Here is a 22,030-nt window from a genome sequence, read left to right on the forward strand (position 1 = left end):
GTTGATGAGAGGTGCCAAACAGGTTCAGGTCAGTCTGGCCATTGTTAACAATTTTGGCCTGGGAGAACAAAAGGGCTGGTCAAGGGATTGAGGACTGTCACTAAATGATGGAAGGCACCCAGCAGACTAGGTAACCGTAGCAGCAGTAGATGGGGCTTCAGAGCCAATGGAACATGTAGTGCTGTGGGTCAGAGCCAGGTGCTGGGATGACCCAGGACTGACACCACCTCCAGGGCAAGAGAAGCAGCGAAGGACTTTCCAAATCACACTCTCTGAATCACCAAGTAAACCCTTCAGACTGCAATCTGCCCTTTGCAGATAACCTGTACATGATAGCAAACCAGAGACTAGTGGCTTACAGTTTTCTCTTGAAAAGAAGAATCTAAATAACCCCTATGAATATTTTGATTATCTCAGGTCTTCCAGAGCTGTGAAGAAATTGAAATTTCCTCTTTAGTGTTTGCCCATTGCCTCTTCAATAGATACAAGCTTCACGAAGCACCCACATTAAATCTGCCAACACTTATTTTCCACCATCTGCATAGTAATTGCACTAGGAGCTGAGTTCAATATCCTTAAATTCCCATTTTGACATGCTGAAGAGCTCCTGGCGCACAGGTGCAAGGGTTATTTAGTCTCAGATTATTGACCCAGAATGAAGAAATCCAGCTACCGCTTTCCTCTCCCTCCTTCCCTCACGTCAGTGGCTCCATCAATTAAATCTTTCTTATCTCTTCAGAAAAGACAGCTCTGCTATCACAGGTCAATTCATTCTATTCTTCTTTGCTTAGAAGGTCTCCTTCCAGCTGGGACATTCTCAAGCACACTTCTGTCCCACGTGGGGCTCCCCCAGATTCTCATTTCTGTAACTTCTGATAGTTTGGGATTAGGTGTCTTCATCCCAGGTTTATCCTGCCATCCCTATTCATTCACTCAAAACCTTCAACAAAACAAATACCCCCAATACTGGGATGTCTTGAGATAAAATGGTAGTGTAAGAGACAATTAAAAGTCCAGGGCCTCAGTACAATTAAAAAGCTTGTTGGCCTTTGTTTTGCAGGACAGGTCTGTGTCTGAATGTGCTGCATGGTCCAGCACTGCACCGCTATCCAGCTATTGCTCTGGATACTCTGACATGTCATTTCCATCAAGCAAACTCAAGAGGATAAATCTGATTTGTGGGCAGTGATCTGGATGACAGTGAAACATTGCCAGCTCACCCATGTCCATACAGTATGCTTCTCTAAGGTATCACCTTGCTGAGAATGGAGCAGATCTGCCTGTTTGAAAGCTCATCTTCAGAGACAAGTAAGGCTGCCTCAACATGAGTCTGTGTTCAAGAACATGGATACTATAAAAACACCTGTCTGAATACGTCCCAGCTAGGATTTGGCTCTATTTGTATGCTACTGAACAAATAAGCCTGCTAACAAATGTATTTGTCAACCTTCCCCAGCGGAAATGGTGCAGCTCAGACACCACACAGAAGGATACTCCTCTGTTTTGGATCTTCTTTGTATGTGCACTGAGCATGGCTTAAATGGGGGATCATAGTCTCAAAAGGCTGCCCTCACGTTACATGAGGGAGAAGCTCCATCAGTACAAGGATAACGTCATCCTCCATGTAGTCTAGCAACCACATGGGAACATCACACCCTTTGCGTGTCCACTCTATGGGCCTACAGATCTCCCTCAGGAAGCTGCACAAGGAAGGAGACTGCTCAGTGAGAGATCTACAGTACAGGCACCATCAGAGGGGAGAAATTTGGCTTCTGACTAGAGAATACATGGAAAGCTTCCCTGCTCCTCTGAGCAGAGGTCAGCAAAAGCATTTTCAAAATGCATCTTTTCTCCTGAAGTGAGAACAGTTATCATTTTTAAAACCATTGTGAATTCATCCCCACTGCAAACACCAGACCTCAGAGCACTGAGAACAAAGGAGCCTGTACTATCGAGCACAGTTGCTTTTGATGGCTGTATTTTTATTAGTATGCAATGCCACAAAAGCATTTTGTTAAAATAAAACAGTAGTTAGTGTTAAAATAAGCCATAAACCACACTACGGGACTCAGATTTTAAGATTTACCAAACATATGGGAAAGACAAAAGCTTTGGAGAATTTTCCATTAATACAAAACATTATTTGCTTTTCATCAAGGGAGAACGCTCACTAAGTGTTTGAGAACATATCATTATCCATCAAAAGCACAGAAACTCCCTCGATTTTCTAAAAGTTCAACAGCTAGCGAAATGTTATTAAAAAAAAAAAAAAGAGCAGTTTTTTGTTGTTTGTTTGTTTTACAAATTTTTACCAATTCTGTAGTAACTTTTAATGTCAGGAATAAACACCATACCCACAAAAAAACCCCAAACCTATTCAGATCTAGCTGGGAGAACCAATTGCCAAACCCAACGAGGAGCAGACACCAAAACTAGTGTAAAGCAGAAACCTAAGCAGGTTTCTCGAGTGCTTGAGCTGACACAAGTGCATAAATATAGAAATCAAGTTAAAAAAAAAGTGGTTTAAAATTATTTTGGTTCCCTTAACATTGAGAATAATCATTTATTTATGCTACATATTCTTTCCTACCCATCAAGTTATTCGGTACTGAGTGGCTATGAACAATATATGTGTAGAAATGTTGTAATTTTCGATAACAGGAAACCTTATTACTGTTAAGTTTACCCAACTGAAAATTCATTGCAGTTCCTAACCTGCCTAAATCAGAATTAACATCAATGTTCACACAAATTCTGGGAGCCCACTTTTAAGATCCAGTCCTCAAAAGCCCCCCTTTCCTTTCACATCTAAGGTAAGATTTGCCAGAGATGTACAGGCAAGCATATCCAGAGGCAGAGATGAACATTCAGACTCTCATCTAGTACACTTCTGCCCTCTCCCATCAAGTTATGCAGACTCTTGGGTGCACATATAACCCCACAGCAGAAATAAATGCTTCTCATGCCTTTGCACAAGCTGGAAGTGAAGTGCACCTAACACCTCTGCTGCTGCAGCTAGGAAGACAGATGAACATGTTACTCAGAGGTTTCCCCTTCATCTGTATGCATTCTGCATAATGCGTAGTACTTTAACATCAGGACCAAAATTTTTATTATACAAACTTATTGTGACTATCAAGCTCTCGTTGAGCATTAACAAACTCTGAAAGATACTATTAAATGTGTCTCTTTAACTTCAAATAGAAACCCATGTATTTTTAATTAATACGTAGATGTATATGAATGTAGCAGATGCTGTCATTAGCTATCTTAGCGGGTTCGGGAATGGCAAGAGTTCTTCCCCAGCTCTGGCTGTGAGAGCATGTTCTCCTTTTATAAACTTGGAAACCAGTGAACAGTCATGTGCATAACAAAGACCAGACTGTGGCTCCAGAGGAGAGGGTACACTTAATTAGACCTTTCATTTCATCAGTGTCTCTGATCTCCACCTCCTCACTCCCATGATTTTGCCCTTTTCTCCTCTTGTTCCCATCTGCAGCTGGAATCAAAGGGTGTATGTAGGAGGGATGGTGCAGGCAGGATTTCAAGGGGACAGTAAGATGGTTCAGCTGGCCGATCCATAGGAAGAAGTCACTGGAAAGCTCCCAAGGACTGCAGAGTATGGAAAGGAACTTGGAGAAAAAGCACCCTTGCACTGGTGATTGCTTTCTATCCTTTGAGCCAGTTCCTCACCTACTACACAGGGGAGCAGACCTTTCTAAGGTGAAGGAGAATACTTACAAGAGGCAAAGATTTGGTTTCTAATCTTCACATCTTCTGATAAACACCTTGCTTCCCACGGTAAATTGTTCTACTGGAGTTGGCTGTAACATGGATGCTTGCCATCCTTTGACCCTATAAAAAGGGATGGGATATGCAGGACACTTATTCATGGAAACCCTGAACCCCTTAAAACCGTCCTGGCTTTGTCAAAACTAGCCAGTGATACTAACACCTTGGGCACTATACCCAGCACTGGGATTCCCTCTGGTCTTTGCAGACCAGAATGGGGGGCTGAAGAGAAGCAAAAGGCTGGTTATCTTAATAACAAGCTGTTGCTAGGAAGGTGGGATAAACTGATTACGGTGCAGCCTGGGTGTAACTTTAAATAATTGACAGAGCACTCAGAACTCATATCAGGATGCTTTTTCACTGTTCACGCATCAAAAGGAATTAAATACCTTAAATAACCGTATTAGAAGGGTGAAGCATATCAAGCTGGTTAATGGATACAATCTGATATCATGCAAATTCATATCAAGTAGCAGGAGATGACTCTGCTTGCAGTGCCTCTAGCTAAACAGAGGAGTTGAAGGAGGATGCACCTACTCCTTCCTGCCTTTGCTACTGGGCTTTGCCAGCTGTACCACAAAGTCTGCTGTCTTTCAGACCTAGGTCAGCACCCAAAATAAGGGAGGAATTTGCTCTGATCCCAGTTAACTGTTGAACCTTGTCATTCAAGATCATGTGTGCTCTTCTTAAATAGGTTCCACAGTGCCATTTGATATCTGCCAGATATAAAACTAGGAAAGATGATGATCCCTAGAGCCTTAGCTGAAAACAGAGAGCATCATTAGCCCAAACTCTCTAAGCTCCCATAGACTACAGATCATTGCATTCAACCCTGGTATTTCTGTTGAGTACAAGAATTAGTACCTGGCTAAGCTGGCCAGGCATCTGGTCTGGGAACTGAAGAGATCTTCAAGTGAAGAAACTACAGCTTCCCTTGATAGTTTGTTCCAGTTGTTAGTTGTCCTCATTATCAAATCATATGTAGGTCATATTTCTGCCAACTTTACTGTGATATTGCCTTGAATAATTTATATAAACATGCTTCATATGCTTATGTGCTGCTCTGTATGTGTTGTCTCATCCCATTTCTTAAGCCCTTTAAGTAAAGAAATCTTTGTAAGATACTGGTTAAGGGGAGAAGTTACCTCCATAAGTCCAATGTGGAAAGGGAAATCTAACCCAGAGAGGAACCTCTGGAATTGATTGTCTTAAACACCCATTTTTAAAAGCTAGTAAAATTTAAGGGTATCTTTTCCCAGATAGAGCGAGAAGGAATTTGAGTCAGTCTCCTTTGGTTTCACTAACGGGAATCAAGTCACAGGGATTCAGCCTTCCAAAAAAGGCCTATTCCACCAATAATTGCCTCACCCACACAAAAAAGTATGTGTCTCCAAATCAAGACTGTAAATCTGGTTGCCTCAACAGCTAGTTGAATTTATGTCTCTATGTTTTAGTCTCCCCCTCCCTGTAGCTGTACAAGGGTTATTTGCAGTATGAGGTAGTAAGGAGAACGCCAGTAGTTGTGTCTGTCCAGCCAGACAAGGAAAACTGCTGATTAGCTTCCAAAAAGGGGAAGAAAAAGACATATCAAAAAAGGAGTGAAGTAAGAGGACATTTGGGGGCATGAGGGAGCATCCACTTACATTAAACTTCCTTTATTCCAGCTATAGCAATAAAATTGCCAATATACTGCCACTTCATATCCAGTTCATTGAATTCTTCTCTGATGGGCAGTTAGTTGCAAAGGATCTCTTTCATGGCAGGAGGAGGGGTGAGAAAGATCTTCTTTGTCTTCAGAAAGAAACCATCTCTGCTTTTGAACTACTTCCTTCAACACTGATAAAAAAGGCCTTTCATCCTCTAAGTGCATCCATTTTAAACTGGAGTCAGCCAGCTTTTCAAAGTTAACACAACTTGATCAAAACTGAGTTAGCCTCAGAAACTGCACATTAACTAGAATGTGATGATAGATTAAGGAAGCTGAGGAAAAGTACGATGAGAGAAGTTCTCCAACTCTTTAAATATCTCCTGTAGGAAGCGTTCAGGCACTACCTCATCTTTTTTGCAACTCAAATGAGAGGGAAGGACAATACAATGTAGATTATTACTTAGACTTAAACTGGGAGGGATATGCCAACTCAGATGATCTTCTGCAAGAGGTTTAGATGCTTTTGTGAGCTCTTTGTGAGAGCAGAGCTACTGCTGTGAGCTGCCTAAGGAAACTAAGGATGCAAGGATTCTGTTTATCTTCCATGTCTGTGGTAAAAGCACATGTTTCCCTCATGGCACTTTTACCCTCCAGCCTCACTAAAGGCATCATGGCACAAAACGCATCAGCTAAAGGACCAAGAAATTACCTTGGCTATTGCATTGGAGCAGGTGTTGGCTTGTCAACTGAGTTTGTTGATAAAGTAAATGTGTATGAATGCAAATATAGATGATCTGGGGAGAAGCAGCCTAACTCATGAAAAACAAGCCATCCTTTTGAGAGCCCAGGTTACTTCTACATAGACCACCAAATAGTAAATAATTTCTGGATGCTTCCAGCTTGGCCATAAGGGGCCTTATTTCTCTCAGACAACATTTTAAAATGATTCAACTGCAGAGAGTTCTGTAAAGTCCCAATTAACATGAGAGGAAAATAAAGCTCATAATGTCTTTCTGCTATTAAATTCTGAAACTGATGTCCTGAAAAACCTCATCCCACTACCCTGTACAATCAGCAAAATTTGTCCTGGTCTCCATCCTTTCTTTAGAGTATTTTATAGCAGAGAGAGAAGAAATATTACAGGCAGAGAAGAAAGATTGATTTGCAGAAGCACAAGTAACTGCAATCTAGTGTTGCAGTATCAAATTGTAAGTATAATAGCAGGGGTATTTCAACTCATAAAGCAATTGCTTGATGGTCCTCCAGAGAATCTGCAGCAAAATTAAGTCCCATAGGTTCTCTTACTGGGGCTGGTAATATTGCTGCTTCAAGAGTCCATGTATTTCAGACCTTAGTGACTCTTCTAGGTCCTGTTTCCTGTGATGTGCTTCTTATGACAAATAATACACAGAAGGAGCTGAGCCAATTTCCTGTGCTTTAGAGGCAATTTACTAAACCTTTCTTTAAGAATAGTTAACACATTTTTAGTGATAGGGAAATCTCTTCAGGGCCCAAGCTGCAATGTTATTATACCCTGTAGGTTATACCCATTTATGAGAGTGGAAATAATCATGTAATTAAAGTTGCCACCTAAATTATCATGCGTTTTTCTTATTTATATGGCAAGTTCCTCCATTAGAAAGCTGTTCTCAAATCATAATCTACAGAGAAATCCTGAAATCACAACTTCTACGCTATAAGGTCTAAAACGCTCTATCTCAGAAATGCTTTAATGAATTTCAACCCAGCCAGAGGCTTCCACAGGAGCAATGAGTGTTGCAGATCCAGGTAACTGTACTGGTCCTATGGCACCCTTCCTTCAGTTTCCACTGGTGATGCTTTATTTGGGAGAATTGTTCCAACAGGGAAAACATGCACAGGGGGAAGGGGAGAGAGCTCCCATTCTACACAGAAGATCTGGAGTCATATCTGTTTCATAGCCTATATTCGAGGGGAAAATGTATCTACTAAAGGTATGTCTACATTGAGACCATGAGGGCTGAGAGCAGCAGGTCTCAGACCATTGGAAGACTCCTTATGGCAAACAGGCATTGCCTTTCCACCTTCCCGGCTCCTGATCCTCCCAGGAGCTGCGCTTGGCCAGCTCGCTGCCTGCTGCTGTCAATCCAGCTGCATGACAGGCACATGAGTGATGTACAAGCGGCGACTGCCATCTCGTGGGCAAGCAGACCAGGAGGCTTGAGCATCCAGCGTCGAGCATCCAGAGCAGCCCCAGAGGCAGCAACCATGCAGGGCGAGGAAACCACGCGTCAGTGTCAGTATGCCACTAAACACCTCTGCTGCAAGTCTGCTGAGACAGGGCTGAGAGCCAAGTCTCCCAGTGTTGACCCAGCATCTTCTTCGTGCTTCGTTAGCTACCCAGAATGCAGGATTTAAGAGTAGACAAATCCACTTTGATTTTAGGCAGGTGAAGGTGCTGGGTGTCTTTTAGATAGAGGCACTCCAATCTCCCCAAAACAAGTGTGGGCACATCACAGCTGATGCTACAGAATCTACATTACTGTTCTCCAAGGATCAGCCAGGATCAGGGTCTCATTGTGTCTAGTGCCAGCATATTTCAAGATAGAGCTTAATCTGCAGTTGAAGATATCCACACTACAAAAAGTACTAATATTTTCGATTTTTCATACAAAAAGTCCTAAATCTTTGCAAAAGTGTGACTGAGAAAGACTTATCTGCTGTAACTTGTCTTTTCTACTGGGCTCACACTTCAGTGGCTTCACTGAGTAAAACTGAGATAAATCACTAAGTGGCACATTTCAGAGTACATTTTGCTCCATTTTACACCCAGCTGCAATTGTGTATGCACTGCTATTTGCAGCACCCTCCATTTACAGTGCCCAAGGAATTCTATAGTCATTGCTTCATGTAAGACAGGTCAACTTGAATAAGTATGGCTGACTAAATCACAGCACAGAAAAGTTAAGTGGCATACCAAAAGTCATGAAAAGAGTCATTGGAACAACCAATACGAAGGAAACGGCTATCATAATCATGTAATACATTCCAATCCACTCTCCATAACATCCTAAACAAAATCTGCCATCAAAGATACCAGAACAACCTCATTAAAATCAATGAGCTTGCATGGACGCAAATGGGGACAGAATTTGGCCAGCTCACATTCTATAGCATTTGTAGATCTCTTTTGATAGACCATTTAGCTGCAATTATCTTTCAGTGCTGAGCCAAATGCACATCAGATAAAAGCCACTTTGGGTAACATCCATAAACATGACAGAAAGGAATCCACTTTAACATCTTTTTAATGCATGCATTTAAGTCTTCTTCCAACAAGACTCACACCATGGTACCTGCTCCAGAAGGATTTTTCTTTCTTTGAGGCTCTTCCCAAATTAGGTTTCAACAAGCTGAGACACTCTTTCCTTCATGAAAGTTTCTTCAAGGGCTCAGTAAATCACATCTCTGCTGCAGCTTTCCTGCTGTAATCCACCTCCCCAACACACACCCACTCTAAGCAATTCCTTCACCTCCCTGCAACTCCACAGCCTTCGTCTCTTCTATTTGCACTTATTTATGGCCAGCTTAAGTTCTGTAGTCAGCTACTTTAGCCCAGCTGGAAATAAAAAACATTGGTCTGGCTTCTGGCAGGGCTAAACTTGGCCTCCTATCCCTTAGCCGGCCACATTTAAAGCCTTCCTACTTCCCACATGGTTCTAGGCAAACCCTGATCCAGCTGATACCAATTGCAAAATTAGCTGAAACCTCCAAGGAGAAGGACTTCATCCCTGTTCTAAGGGGGTTGGTGGACTGTAGGGTCCATTTTCCTGACCAAATCCATCAGTCTCATCGCAGTCTACTTCAAGTGCTACCCAACAGCCCCCAGAGACAAAGGAGGCAGCTTGCAAGCCTGCTTCACTTCTAATTCAAACCATTCTAATTTCCCCTCCTCATCATCCTTTCAGAAGGCATTGGTCCCACACCACTGCTTCTTTGGGGTGTTTGTGATTTTCTCTAGAAGTCTGTTGTGCTGACAAGCCCACTATGTTCTTTCTATAGGTGCATTGATGCTTTCTCAGCAGACAGAGGCTCATTGGAGCGATTCTTCCATACACACCAGCTGTAATACAGTTTGCCATTCCCTGTGGGGAAAATAAGACATTACAAAATAGTGAAAGCTTGTAAAACAGGAGTCTTAGAACCCCATCCTTTCTGCAGCTTCTTCCCTGCAGGGAAAGATAGCCTGGGAACACACAAAATGCAATGGAGAAATAAAATGCTTTCTGATGCATGACTGGAATAGAGAAACATGACACAGTTAGCTTGGCATTGCATCCTGATCAGTCAGATGGCACAGACATCATGCTTCACTTAGCCCCAATATGCCCACTGTGTGACAAGTATGAAAAGATATGCAGAAGGGAGAGGAAGAGAAGGCTGCTTCTGGTCCAAAAGACCTTTCTGGCCCCTGCTGTACTCACAAAAGGGGTCCTGAATAGAAGCCCAAATGAGCTTGGGGAATATTCATGCGATCTTAATGTACCATGACTGCTGCCTACCAGCTCCATATAAGTTGGATTAATAAACTGCCTTTCTCTTGTGACACCTCGGCATGAATTTTGCATTAGGCTCAATTCAGTAAAGTTCACAACTGACACGCTTCCTTTTATGACAATCCTTTTCAATTGTTTTTTGCACTAGGATGTCATAAAGATGTTTGAGCTTTTTTTCTGGCGGGGAACTGTCTTTTATCCTGAAAAAGAGCTTTTATAACCCACTCATGCCAACAGCACTCTTGAATTGAGTTGGAAGGCAAAGCCCCTCGTCCGTTTATGCTATTAACAAGACAGTCATTTTTCAGTGTCAATGAAAGCAGTGATGTGCTTGTTTCAGTGCTGGGCTTGTCACAGAAGAAAATTTCAATGCAGTGGGGCTGGGGCTGATTAACACATGAAGGCACGATGCGATAAGATCAACGAAACCTTTTGGAGTCATTAATGCAAGGGAAGTGGATCATGTCCACCAATTACAGCTTACATGGCACTTGCTAAATTTATCAGACCATGAATCTGTCTTCCTTAATTGATAAGCTGGTGGCATGGCTGATCTGCATCCAGATTCTAGGAGTAAAAATGGATGGATGAATGAATGAATGGATGGATGGACGGATGATATGGTTATATGTTTATCTCTTAATGATGCACACTGATTAGGTACTACCTTTCTCAGCAGCAGCTACTCATGTCAGGGATCATTTGAAAGATGGATCTCTATTGGAACTAGATGAAAATGAGGGGTAAATTGGGGGACTGTCTGGGAGAGAATCTGACTACAGCCTGACAAAATAAATCAAAGCCTTATACTTCTGCCCTGAGATACTGGATCAGAGCCATTATACAGAACCCAGCCCTGCAAAACCTTATAGGACTCAGCTAGAGTCAGTTCCCAAGCAGTTTCAGCTGTAAAATAGGGGAAATACAACCATAATTCTTTTTTCTCTTATCGTTTGTCTTTTGGGCCTCTTTAAACGACATGACTTTCAGAGAAGGAAAAGCTCCTGATTATGCACAGTCTTGATCTCACTTGGGGTATCACACCTACTCAGAAACATCTGGTTGGGCTGCAAAGACAGCTCAGGCTTATGTGTACAAACACCTGATGGCCCTGAAACATCTCAGCTTAAATATATAGAAGACAATTCAGACAGAGCAGGCAGGTTTCATCCATGTGTACTTTGGATGACTGCTCCGCTGTATTTCATAGCTTTAATTTGATAAACCACAGATTGGTTCTATAGCTTATCCCAAATAAGCCATCAAGACTTATATATTACCTCAAAATTGGGCTGAAAAAGTGATTCGTCAGTTATACAAAATGTATTGCGACTACTTTTAATCCTGTGCTTACAAATCCAAGTGTCTTGGTTGTTGCTGCATTCAGAGAATTGGGAGAAGCAGAACATCTAAAACCAGTTTAAACAACCTCTTTGCATAACCAAGGCAGGATTTCAGGGATATCTATACGGATTAATCTGACTCTGCTTCCCTACAAAGGGTCACATCTCTCATTTTTCACATGGGGCAGAGCTCAGTTTCTGGCTTAACATGTACCCAACTGTAATACCATGATTTTACATGTTCAGAGCTGTTTCCTGTTGTTTAGATTGTGAGCAGAGAACATTTCAAGGGGAAGACAAGACTGTTTGATTTATCAAAGAGCTGGAGTTTCTCACAGGGCTCAGAGGAGAGGATTGATGCAGTCAGTAATTAATAGCCATAGGAAGGAAAAGGACACATGAACCCAAGAGACCTCCCTAGGCTCTAGTAACTTTATGATCTTGCTAACTCTTGTCCCTTCAAATCAGCCATGGTCCTTTCTGTTAAAAGTGGCTCCTTCCCTGCCTCCCATAGAAACACCATCCTATATTGATGTGCTGTTTCCATAGCAACATTTAATTAATATAAGCCCCCTGCCCCCTGCACAGCACAGGTAGTATCTGCAACTAGCATTTAGCAAGAAATAAAAGCAAGGAGTTCAGGCAGCAAAAGGCCTCGCTCCAATCTCAAGTCTGTTTACAACAGTGGAGTGATGCCCGTGCACTGAGGGGGAGCAGAGATGCTCTGGCTTTTAATTATATGAGATGTACATAGCAGGTAATTAATACGGACCAAAGTCTGGAGGTGCCTAAGCTTCCAACCCTCTGATCAGCAGTGCAGACCTGGCACCTCTGATGGTGCATATGGGATGCAGCAGCCCTGTGCATGATGTAGCACCCCCCCAGTTTCCCCCAGTCCTTCCTCAGTGTCTGGGGGGTCAGGGCCCAAATATTTCTGATTAACACCCCGTGCACCCTCTCTGCCCTCCTTCAGGAGCCATTTTAGCATCTCCTGATGGAAATCACACAGGCTGCAACTACAGCAAGGTTCTTATCATTTATATGAACTGCAGATGTGTGGAGGCTTTTCTGTTAATAAATTCTGGACTGTAAATGGATCGGGCATGTGATGTTGTGGTTTCCAAAGACAACAAAGCCTCTTGTGTTTTTGCTTATTCTGGCAGAGCACCTTCATAGCACAGTGTTTCCAGGGAGTTAAGAACAGGTGAGAATGCAAGTACACAAAGAGGAGAAGGCACGATGCTGCTTCTGAGACACCGAACCCCTCTTCTGAATTCTTTGGTTTCACTCTTTGCCTAATTTAATATACGAAAGTATCTAAGAGGTCATCTGGAATAAGGGCCCCCTGAGCTAGGGCTGTCAGCAGATCATCTTGCATAGCCCGAGGGGTAACAGAGATTTGGGGGGCAAACCACTCTCATTGCAAAACACCATCCAGACAGACAATAATCCACAAGGTCTTCTTTCCTCCTTCATTTTAATGATGTAACCCTTGCTTTTTTTCCAAGTAACACTTCTGTAGGCAGCAGTGGGATTCCTTGAATGCACAAAGGTCCTTAATTTGGTGGTCTGAACAACACAGATACAGTCAAAATTAAACAGGCGGCAAGTACAAGTGATGGCAACAGCCTGCTTCAAGTGGGAAGTTTCATGACCTTCAGGTTTCTGTTCTAACCAATATTCTTATGTCTCCCCTTTGTGTGTGAACATGGGGAGTTCACATCCCTCAGATTTGCTGGTCTCTTTTGGAAAGATAAAGTAAGCCAGAAGCTGCAGGAGATATCCACCATCACCTCAAATCCAGCACTCAGAAAAACAGGTTTAATCCTCCCTCTCCCTGGGCTGTGGAAGGGATTTGCTCTGTATGTCAGTAGTTATGTTTCATCCTGGCTTTTAAAAGGAATATCTTGTTTGTCTGAAATATGTTGTTGTCACAGAGCTTCTCCTCTAGTCTAGTTGTCTGGATATTGGTTACCTAGTGTCTGAGTAGTTTTCTTTCCTGAATCTTAATCCTCATATCTGTAAAGAGGAAGAAAATCATCTAGATAGAATTTTATAGTTAATGGGTTTTTGGATAGAAAATGGCTTTACAATGAAAATAAAATAAAATTAATAGTTTTTGCTGTAAATCTTCCATTAAAAAAAATACGGAGAAATTTACAGAAAGAAAAAATAATAATGGAATTTGGAGTCAGTCCCTGCAAATGGACTTCCTGGTTGTCACTGAAACTCAGCATGAGGTAAAGGGAAGGTTCGCAATCATACAGTGATTCATTTTCTTCACAGTTTTCACTGGCGTGGAAAAGACGGGAAGGAGAGAAAAAAAGAGACTTTCCCACTTGGATGCAACAATATCTGCTCTCTCAGGGCCCTGGCAATGGTCTGTTGGTTAATCCCCTTGTGAAAAGCTGCTTTGAAACTCTCCTATGGGACATAAGAAAATCAACAGCCAAACAACAGACCCCCAGGGGCTCATTTCTTTAGCTGGAACAACACTCTAAATCTCTGTTACTTCAGCTTTATGAAACCATTATTATTTACTAGTACATAATACTATTGATTTGGACATGAGGCGATACATAAACTAATGCTGGCAGGCAGGGCTGATACGTGGCTGGCAGCTCAGTCTAAGTTTACAGTAAGCACTGCTGAATTCAGTGTAATTAACAGTGACACCAGCGAGCATCTGGGCCCTGGGCAGAGGTAAGCTTAAAGCCTTGCTTCCCAGCAGCAGTGTTCAAGGAGGCGTCTGTGCTTACTGGTGGGACATGGGGCCTGAAGAAAAGTAATTAAATCTGTGGGAAGAGACCTGTAAATTCAAACATATATCAAATACTTCAGCTTTCGGCTAGAAAAGCTTAGCAACCAGAGCGCAGGGTCTGCCTACATAGAAAGATGAGACATTACATGGATTATTTAAATATATGGTACTGTATCACATACAAGGGCCAGCAGAGTGGAGGAGTCTCTAGCCTGGAAGACATTCAGTGCTCAGCTGGATTAGTTCCTGACAACCTGCTTGTGTTAGGCAATCATCTGGTCCAACACTCTGCTTGTAGTCTGTTCCAGCTGAAATTATTATGTGGCTTGAGGATTGTATTATTTTTGTGTGCTGCTTCAAATACAGGGCAAATATTAAACAGGACAAATACTTAAAAACATATAAAAATCCTTCAAGTTTCCATCCTCTGCATTGCTTGTTAACACGGGGGTAGCAGCATTCTAAGAGGCAGCATCCTCCAGCCTGCTACCAATTTTATGATGCCTTTCTTTCTTGGTCTTTTTGATGCTTCTTAAATTACACAGCCTGTCAAAAACTAGCAGGTTGTGTTCAGCGGGTGCTAATGTAGCTATTCCAATGCAGGAGCTGGAATTTAAAGGGCAGTATTTGCTCGTGATAACTCAGAGGGAAGAGGAAAAAAGGCTCTTAGGAAAGAAACAGTGTCCAATTACTTGGTTGCAGCATGTGAGAGTATATTTTGTAATAAAGTCTTAAATGTCTGTAAGATTTGGTTCTGAAGCAGAAATTGAACCACATTTGAGAAGACAGGCCTGAAGGGATAGAGTGGGGTATAGATGGGATGGCCTCATTAGGAAGGGGAATATCCTGTCAAGGGTAGCGCTTTTCCCTTTAGCAGAGAGCTCACAGCAGGCAAAAGCTTTTTTCCTCCTCTATCACATGTTCAAATTGCTGCAAACACCATTTTGCTCAGCACTGGGTACGGATTTTGCATAAGGCCATGTCCTTGGTCTGATAGAGAACAGGAATAGGAATAAAGAAGGCTTGGGGCAACATGAGAAGGAGACAGAAAAGGGGAAGGTGATGAATACTTTAAATTACTCAGGTTTGGAATCTCATCTAAACTCAGCTGCTCATCTAAACCCACCACTGTGGCTGCTGGAGACTAAGCTGGCCTATGCTCTTCAGCACAATAATGCTTCACCACCACCCAGTTTTGGTCTGGATTTTAAAATGACAAGTGTTTTGGCACATGTGTGGCAATGATTTCGCTTTGCAGGTTCTCTCTTCAGTCAGTTCTCTGAGCAGCAGCAACAGCAGAAAATGTGTTGGGTTTTTTAATATATATAGGGTTTCAACACACCCATTTGAAAGAATATTGTCTAGCCTTGGGTGGGAGATGCTATTTGGAAGCGAGCAACTGAGGGATAGTGGGAAGGAAGATTGGTTGGTTTGATTTTAGACCATTGCCTTTGACACCCTTCATAAACAGTTAAAAAAACACCACTGAATTTGGATGCTGGCAGGTTTTGTATATGCATTTTTATGTAAATCAAGAATAGAAATGAGGGGGTTGAGTTCACATGGGGGCACGCTTGGCTGGTTTGTGGAATGTTCACCACTAGAGGACTCTACAGCAATAGTTAATTGCCTCTTTTCCCTCTTTTTTCAATAGATGCACTCTTTCGTAATCCTTTGTGAGAGAACAAGAAATCCTGCTCTAAAAGTTCCTGGTGCTGAGCCTTGGCACTGCTGGGAATGTGCTTTTACAGGTCAGGTTTGGAAATAAATGTTCAGACAAGGCCAGATTGGAGTCCTGGGGCTTGCCCCGCTTAACGTGGAGAAAAATGTCCTCATTTTCAGGACAACAACTCACTGCTACTCTGCTGGGAAGAAGGGTCCTGAGAACCTCCTGGCATCACCTTTTAGTTCCTGCACTTGCCAAAAAGAGGAAGTCTGGAGGTTTGTCCACATCATGGAGGTGGACAACACAGGGATGTGAGTCCTGGGAATGAATAGGAAGCATTGACACAGTATTGGGGCTGCTTCACAGCAAGGCAGTGTGTCCTCTCTCCTGCTAACACGATGCTGTCAGGACCTTTGCCCAGCTGGAGCCACTTGCTGCTTCCATTGCAGTCCCTTGGCTCCTTCTGTAGCCTGCTAGACAAAGAGGGCAGCCAAGAGACCCGTTTGTGCCCCGGTCACACTTCCTCTCTGCCTTTCTCAGATTCAAGGGATGGCACAAAACTGGCCATTGATGGATAAATGAGGTTCTTGGGAGTGCTTTCTGATTATTTATTTATTTTCCCTCTGGAACTGCTCAGCAGGAAGTCTGAGTCTAAAACACAGACATTAAAACTCCAGGCAGCCGGCCAAAGTCTGCTCTCAGACTGTGAACACTGGAAAGCTTCACACTTGGGTCAGCAGCAGCCCTGCTTTGAGCCCCATGTGCTAATACATGTGGGTGAGCTGAGACCAGCTCTTCAGCTGTCCTTAGAAAGATGAGACCTTGTGGTGTTGGCTATTTGACCTTCAACTCACAAGTTAGCTGAGTCCAAGGCTTGTGCTGGCAGGCTGGCCTCATCTGCACCATCTTGTGCAGATGAGGATGTTTCTCCTTCAACTTAGCTGCTAGGTCTTCCAGTCCTATCAGCGCCTGGGCAATGAACAGCAGGAGGCAAAGGTCTCTGACACCTTGGATGTTTCAACCTCCACCACAGGAAGGTAATGCTGGAGAATGATTGCTTGGATTGCTTCCTCTGAAGAGAAAGGGACAACCCATCTGTCCACCTGCACTGCATAGGAAGACCTGACTCATGCGGCCCACTGCTGCTCTGCCAAGACAGGTTGGATCATGCCATCTCCAGGGCATGCACTTTCGCCCATGGCCTTCCTTAATTTCTGTGACCTTGGACACCTGCAGTGGATGCTTTTCTGCCTCCACACACCCCCATGGACACAGTGCTTGGGAGAAGGTCAGCTCCAGGTCAGCACAAGGGTACAGCCGCTACTTCCACCACTGGAGAAGTCTCTTCCAAATTAGAGCAGTAATAAATCTGCTGTCAGTGAGCTGCAAACAGTCAGCAAATCTCCAAGGTTCCTCTCAAAGAGACGTGATGGGGGTCAGGATCTTTATTGAGATACAGAGCACACTTAGAGCCCATGAGATGCTGTTCAGAGCCAGCTAACCAAGCCATGGGCTTGAAACTGTGGCAGTGGTGGAGCACAGCAGTCCTGGAATAAGGATGATCAGAGCCTGCGGCTTCAGCATATGCAGCAAAGTCATTTATCAGGAGGACCGCTTTTCTTCTAGTTGCCCTGAGGTTTGTGCCAGACCGGAATTCAACATCCCTCTGAAGCAGAACGGCGTTGAAGGCAGAAATGGTTTAGGGTCCTGTTACATTTCTCTTCACCACTCTTTGGAGTTGCCGTAAACTGCCTCAGTGCCAAGAAAACGCTTTCCTTTACGACAGCTTTAAGTCACTTGTTCCAAAATGCCTTTGATCTCTGGTGTTTTTCTGCCAATGTTTGGAGTGTATTGTTTGAAATCAGTAACAATCCCATTTATGAACACCTTTCAGGTGCAAAAGGCCTGGGTGTTGATTTACCCATGCAGCATGTTCCCAGGGCTGTTAGGAGTAGGGTGTGCAACCAGTGAGAGGGGGAGTCCCCATTAGGACTACCCATGAGGTGCACATTGTCCCAGGCATCTGATGTGCCATGGTGCACCCAGTTACACAGAGCAGCCAGGTTGTGCTGCCATGACCCATGCTAGGGGAGAAAGAGGATATTAAAACAAGGGCAGAAAGAGGATATTAAAACAAGAATGGGGTTTGAATGCAAAGCTTCAGCACAATGGGGATCTCTGCAGTGCACATTTGGCAGCTGGGGCCACCTCTTGATAGTCTTGTTTTTCAAACAGCATTGCCAGACTAGGGTGGTGGTATAATACCCTAAACAGAAGACACAGAAACAAGGACACACAGAGCCTTGCCTGGCTGCACCTCTGGGGGAAGCTGGAAGAGCTGAGGGAGGGAAGGAAGAACAATGTCCTGTGCTTTGCTTTAGATGATGCACATACACTACATGCCACGGGACTCATTTTGTGCTTGAACACCTAGTTGGAGTGAACCAGGGAACATTTTCCACCATCCTCTTACTTTCTTCCTTTGTGTTTCTATAAAGGGATCAGTTATCCTAGGCAAGGTGTGCGTTATATATCCTTCTAACTCTATTATCCCCATTTGTGTCACTCGCTATAAAGATCTCAGCTACCCTTTAATATTGCCACACCTCAGAGAGCAGCCAGGGTAGAATCTGATCCCAGTGTTACGCTAGAATTATTTGCTTTGAAACTGAAAACAAAATCACTGCCCACTTGCAAATGAAATACAATAAGTCTTTGCTAATTACATTTTTATTCTGAGTGGCTCGGATGGATTTCAGCACAAGGAAACTCTGTAGGTTACCCTATCCCATTATATGCTTCATTTGGACTTGTTCCAGAGGGGATTTTTGATGACTTTGTATCTACTTCCTTGTGTCTTTCAGGATCATGTACACATGGCCATTGTCCTGGGGATGGGGTACGGTTCCCCCTGAATGCCTAATTGAGCTCTGATTAGCATTTCTTCTAGGAGCAGATGCAGCTTTTCCAGCCCAGCAAACAATGCCATCTGTTGTTCCCTTGCTGTAAGTTCCATCTGAAAGCCTGCTCTGCTTCTGTATTTAATTGTGAAGTTTCCTGCTGCCAAAAAAGTAAGGTCGTTTAAATTTGGCATCAGAAGGAAAAGGCCAAGAGGGAGGGAGATTGGATTTGTATTGTTCCTGCAGGGAATGCTACATTGGGATAGTCTGACTGGCAGCTCCTTGGGCAGGACAAGCCAAAGGGTGAAAACTTCCATGAAGACTCCCATTGCCACCTTACATTCTCTCCTTGACATCAGGGGTGCATCAGGTGGGGGTCTTCAGCAGTGTTTTCCTACCACCACTTCCCTGGATAGCTGAATTAGAGCCTGGTCCTCAGCCGCTGGCACCCGCAGCATTGTGCTGTGACCTTCTCTGAAGACTTTTGGCATTCACAACAGAGGGAAGCATTCATAAGTAACCTTGTCTGTGCTCCTAGCCTTGGGGAGCTGCTGAATTTGCATGGCCTTGACCAACCTGCTGTGACTGCCAACAAGGAGCCCAATTGGAGTACTGAGTTTCGGGCATCTGTCAACTAGCATCTGGCTTCAGACCCGCTAAACTGATTTCACACAGAGCACTTAGCAGCCATTATCTGGTCATGGCATGACCCGTGGTGGACTGTGACCAGTGACCTAGAGGGGAAACCACTAGATTTTTGTTATTTAACCCCTTGAACAGTTGGGGTTTGTAGGATGGGAATGGAAAGCTCAGTGAAAAACAGAAGATGCAAAGAAGCCAACATGGTTTGCTGGCCAGATTTTACCCCTCCTGCTGATTCTATGAACATCATCTACTTAGTCAACTACTTCAGGAGCTAGATCTATGATACAAAATGGATAAAAACATCTAATGAATCTAAAGTAGTAAATCTGTTGACTCTCCACCTTTGGGAAAGTGAGGGTTTAACGGGAACCAGGCAATTAGGGTTGATTTCTATAACAAGTCAAATCAAACGTTTAACTTTGCAAACATTTAAATGTTCCATCCATAATGAATGTTGTGCTAAACAAATATGGCAAAAGGGTAAATGCTATTTATTACAACTTTGTTGGTTTTGGCTTTTTCTCCCACAGATTAGAAGATTTAACCCCCATTCCCTTTGATAGGTTGTGATAAAGGAGGGGATCTCAGTCAGCAGTTTTCCAACTCATTTTCAAAATGCCAACAAGTTGTGGAATCCTGTCCCCTCAGATGGCTAACACTGACTGCGTGTTACATACATCAAACCGAAGGCCAACACAGGGCATGATTTGTTTAATAATGCAAGAGAATTTCCCCTATCCACTGAAATCATAACCACAGTACTAGTCCCTCACATACCCTCAGGGATGCTTGAGGCCAGTATCATATGTAAGGAGCTGGTATTAACATTCATCATAAAGAAAACTTCTTTTCCCTACACATGCTTAGTTTTTAAATCCTCTTTAACAAGAGGTTTAAAAACATTTTAAAATGTCTGCCAGCTTTTTCCTTTGCTATTAAGCATTCCCATTGTGTTCTTCCTGCCTTCTCAGATGGCTGGCTCAGCTTCTCCTTCACAGTGAGGAACTAGTTGCCAGCCTGTGTGCCCATCACTGCCATATCTGGCCTTCTGCTGCTCCCTCAGAACAAAAGCTAGTATCCTAATCCCATCTGCTTGAGCATCTTAACACCAGATGTGTGCATTGCTACAGCACACAGGATGTTCCCTGCAGTGCTTGCTGGAACTGCCCACTGTTTATCTCTGCCAGAGACAGAGGAGTTACTCAGCTAGAAAGCTGGTGGGTGGGAGATTAGCATTAGACATTGTGTCTTAGAAACATCTTTTCAGGTAGAGTTTTGCAGAGAGCTTTCCTGAGCTTTATAGATCCCTACGACAGGCAGCTGCCATGAATTCTCCCTGCCAGGTTAGGTTCACACACCCAGCTTGCTGGGGCAGGATTTTGCAGTAGAAAAGTTCTTTGGAATTAAGAAACATGTCCTTATCCTGCTCCACGGCTCTTTCAGACTCCAGCAGCTGGGTGGAACTCAGCAGTAAAAGGGAAAATCAGTTTTGCCTTTCATGTTGTTGTTGTTTCACAGATGCATTCAGGATGCCACCACACCCGCCTCTTGCACAAATCCCTGTGGTCTTCCTGAACAGCTCATTAAAGTCATTAACAGGCCCCAGGACAATTTTCAGCCTCTTCAAGAGCAGCTGTGCTCATAGCTGGGAAGACAGCAGCACTCTAAGAGTTAAACTGCAGTGACCTGGAACATCACAGATCCAAAAAAAACCCTGGAATTTGATACAGCTCAACATCCTCAGTGTACTTTGTTATTTACCATACACAGACTCTGCCAGCTGAAGCTGACCTGTCCAACCTGGCAAGAGAAGAAAGGACTGTATTATGTATTTATTGGGATTTTTGCTTCAATATATCCTCATAGCAGCCACCTCCCACCTCCTCCCATGTGCATACCATGTAAAACTAACTGTCCAGGCAGCACTTCATAGGAGTCATCACTGTGAAGCAAGGGCCAGCAGTAGCAGTTACTTCAGTGAGAAGCTCAAAGAGATTTCTCTTACTAGGTTGGAAGGAGCAGCCCCTAAATAGCCCATTCCTGGGTGTATGGATGGTTTGGCACACTTTGGAGCTGGGTATTTCCATCCAGCTATTATCTGGGGAGATACACTTGGTAGAACTGCTAGTTTCTTCCTTGAATCTTATTACCGAATACTTACAACTGAGTACAGGGAGTAGGGCCCTGGAGAAATGGGGTCGTGGGAGAAGATAAGGAACACCTCTTCCCTGCCTCCTCTGTGTATCCTGGATTTGTGTATCCAATAAAGCTTCCAGCTTCTTTTTTTTCTGGTAGCTGAAATATTACCGATGTCCCACGGGAAGCACAGCCACTTACAGGGAAATTATGCCACAGGCCAGTTCCTCCACTACCTGCTGTGCCTCCCGGTTGGAAAACACGAGCAGGGATCAGAGGCAGGACTGCCACCAGCGCCCCTCCTTGTGTTATGTGAAAAATATTATTGTTTCTAAATGAGCCTTTTTTCCCCCGTTTGGCCCATGGTGCGAAAGGAAGCACTTAAAAGTGTGTGTCCTCTGTTTCTTCCAGCTGAAGGCACTGCCTGGTTGTTCCCTCCTGGGGGATATGAACCCAGCCATTCCCATCTGATCCCCAGCTCTGCAAATCCTTGCAGGCAAAGGGATCCCGTGGGAGTCCGTTGACTTCCACGTTCCCCACGGACTGAAGTTCTGCTGAGCTGAGGATGGAGAGTTCAGAATCTGCTTGAACTTCTGCAGAGCTT

Source organism: Psittacula echo, assembly GCF_963264785.1.
Source record: "Psittacula echo genome assembly, chromosome: 10".
Classification (NCBI taxonomy): domain Eukaryota; kingdom Metazoa; phylum Chordata; class Aves; order Psittaciformes; family Psittacidae; genus Psittacula; species Psittacula echo.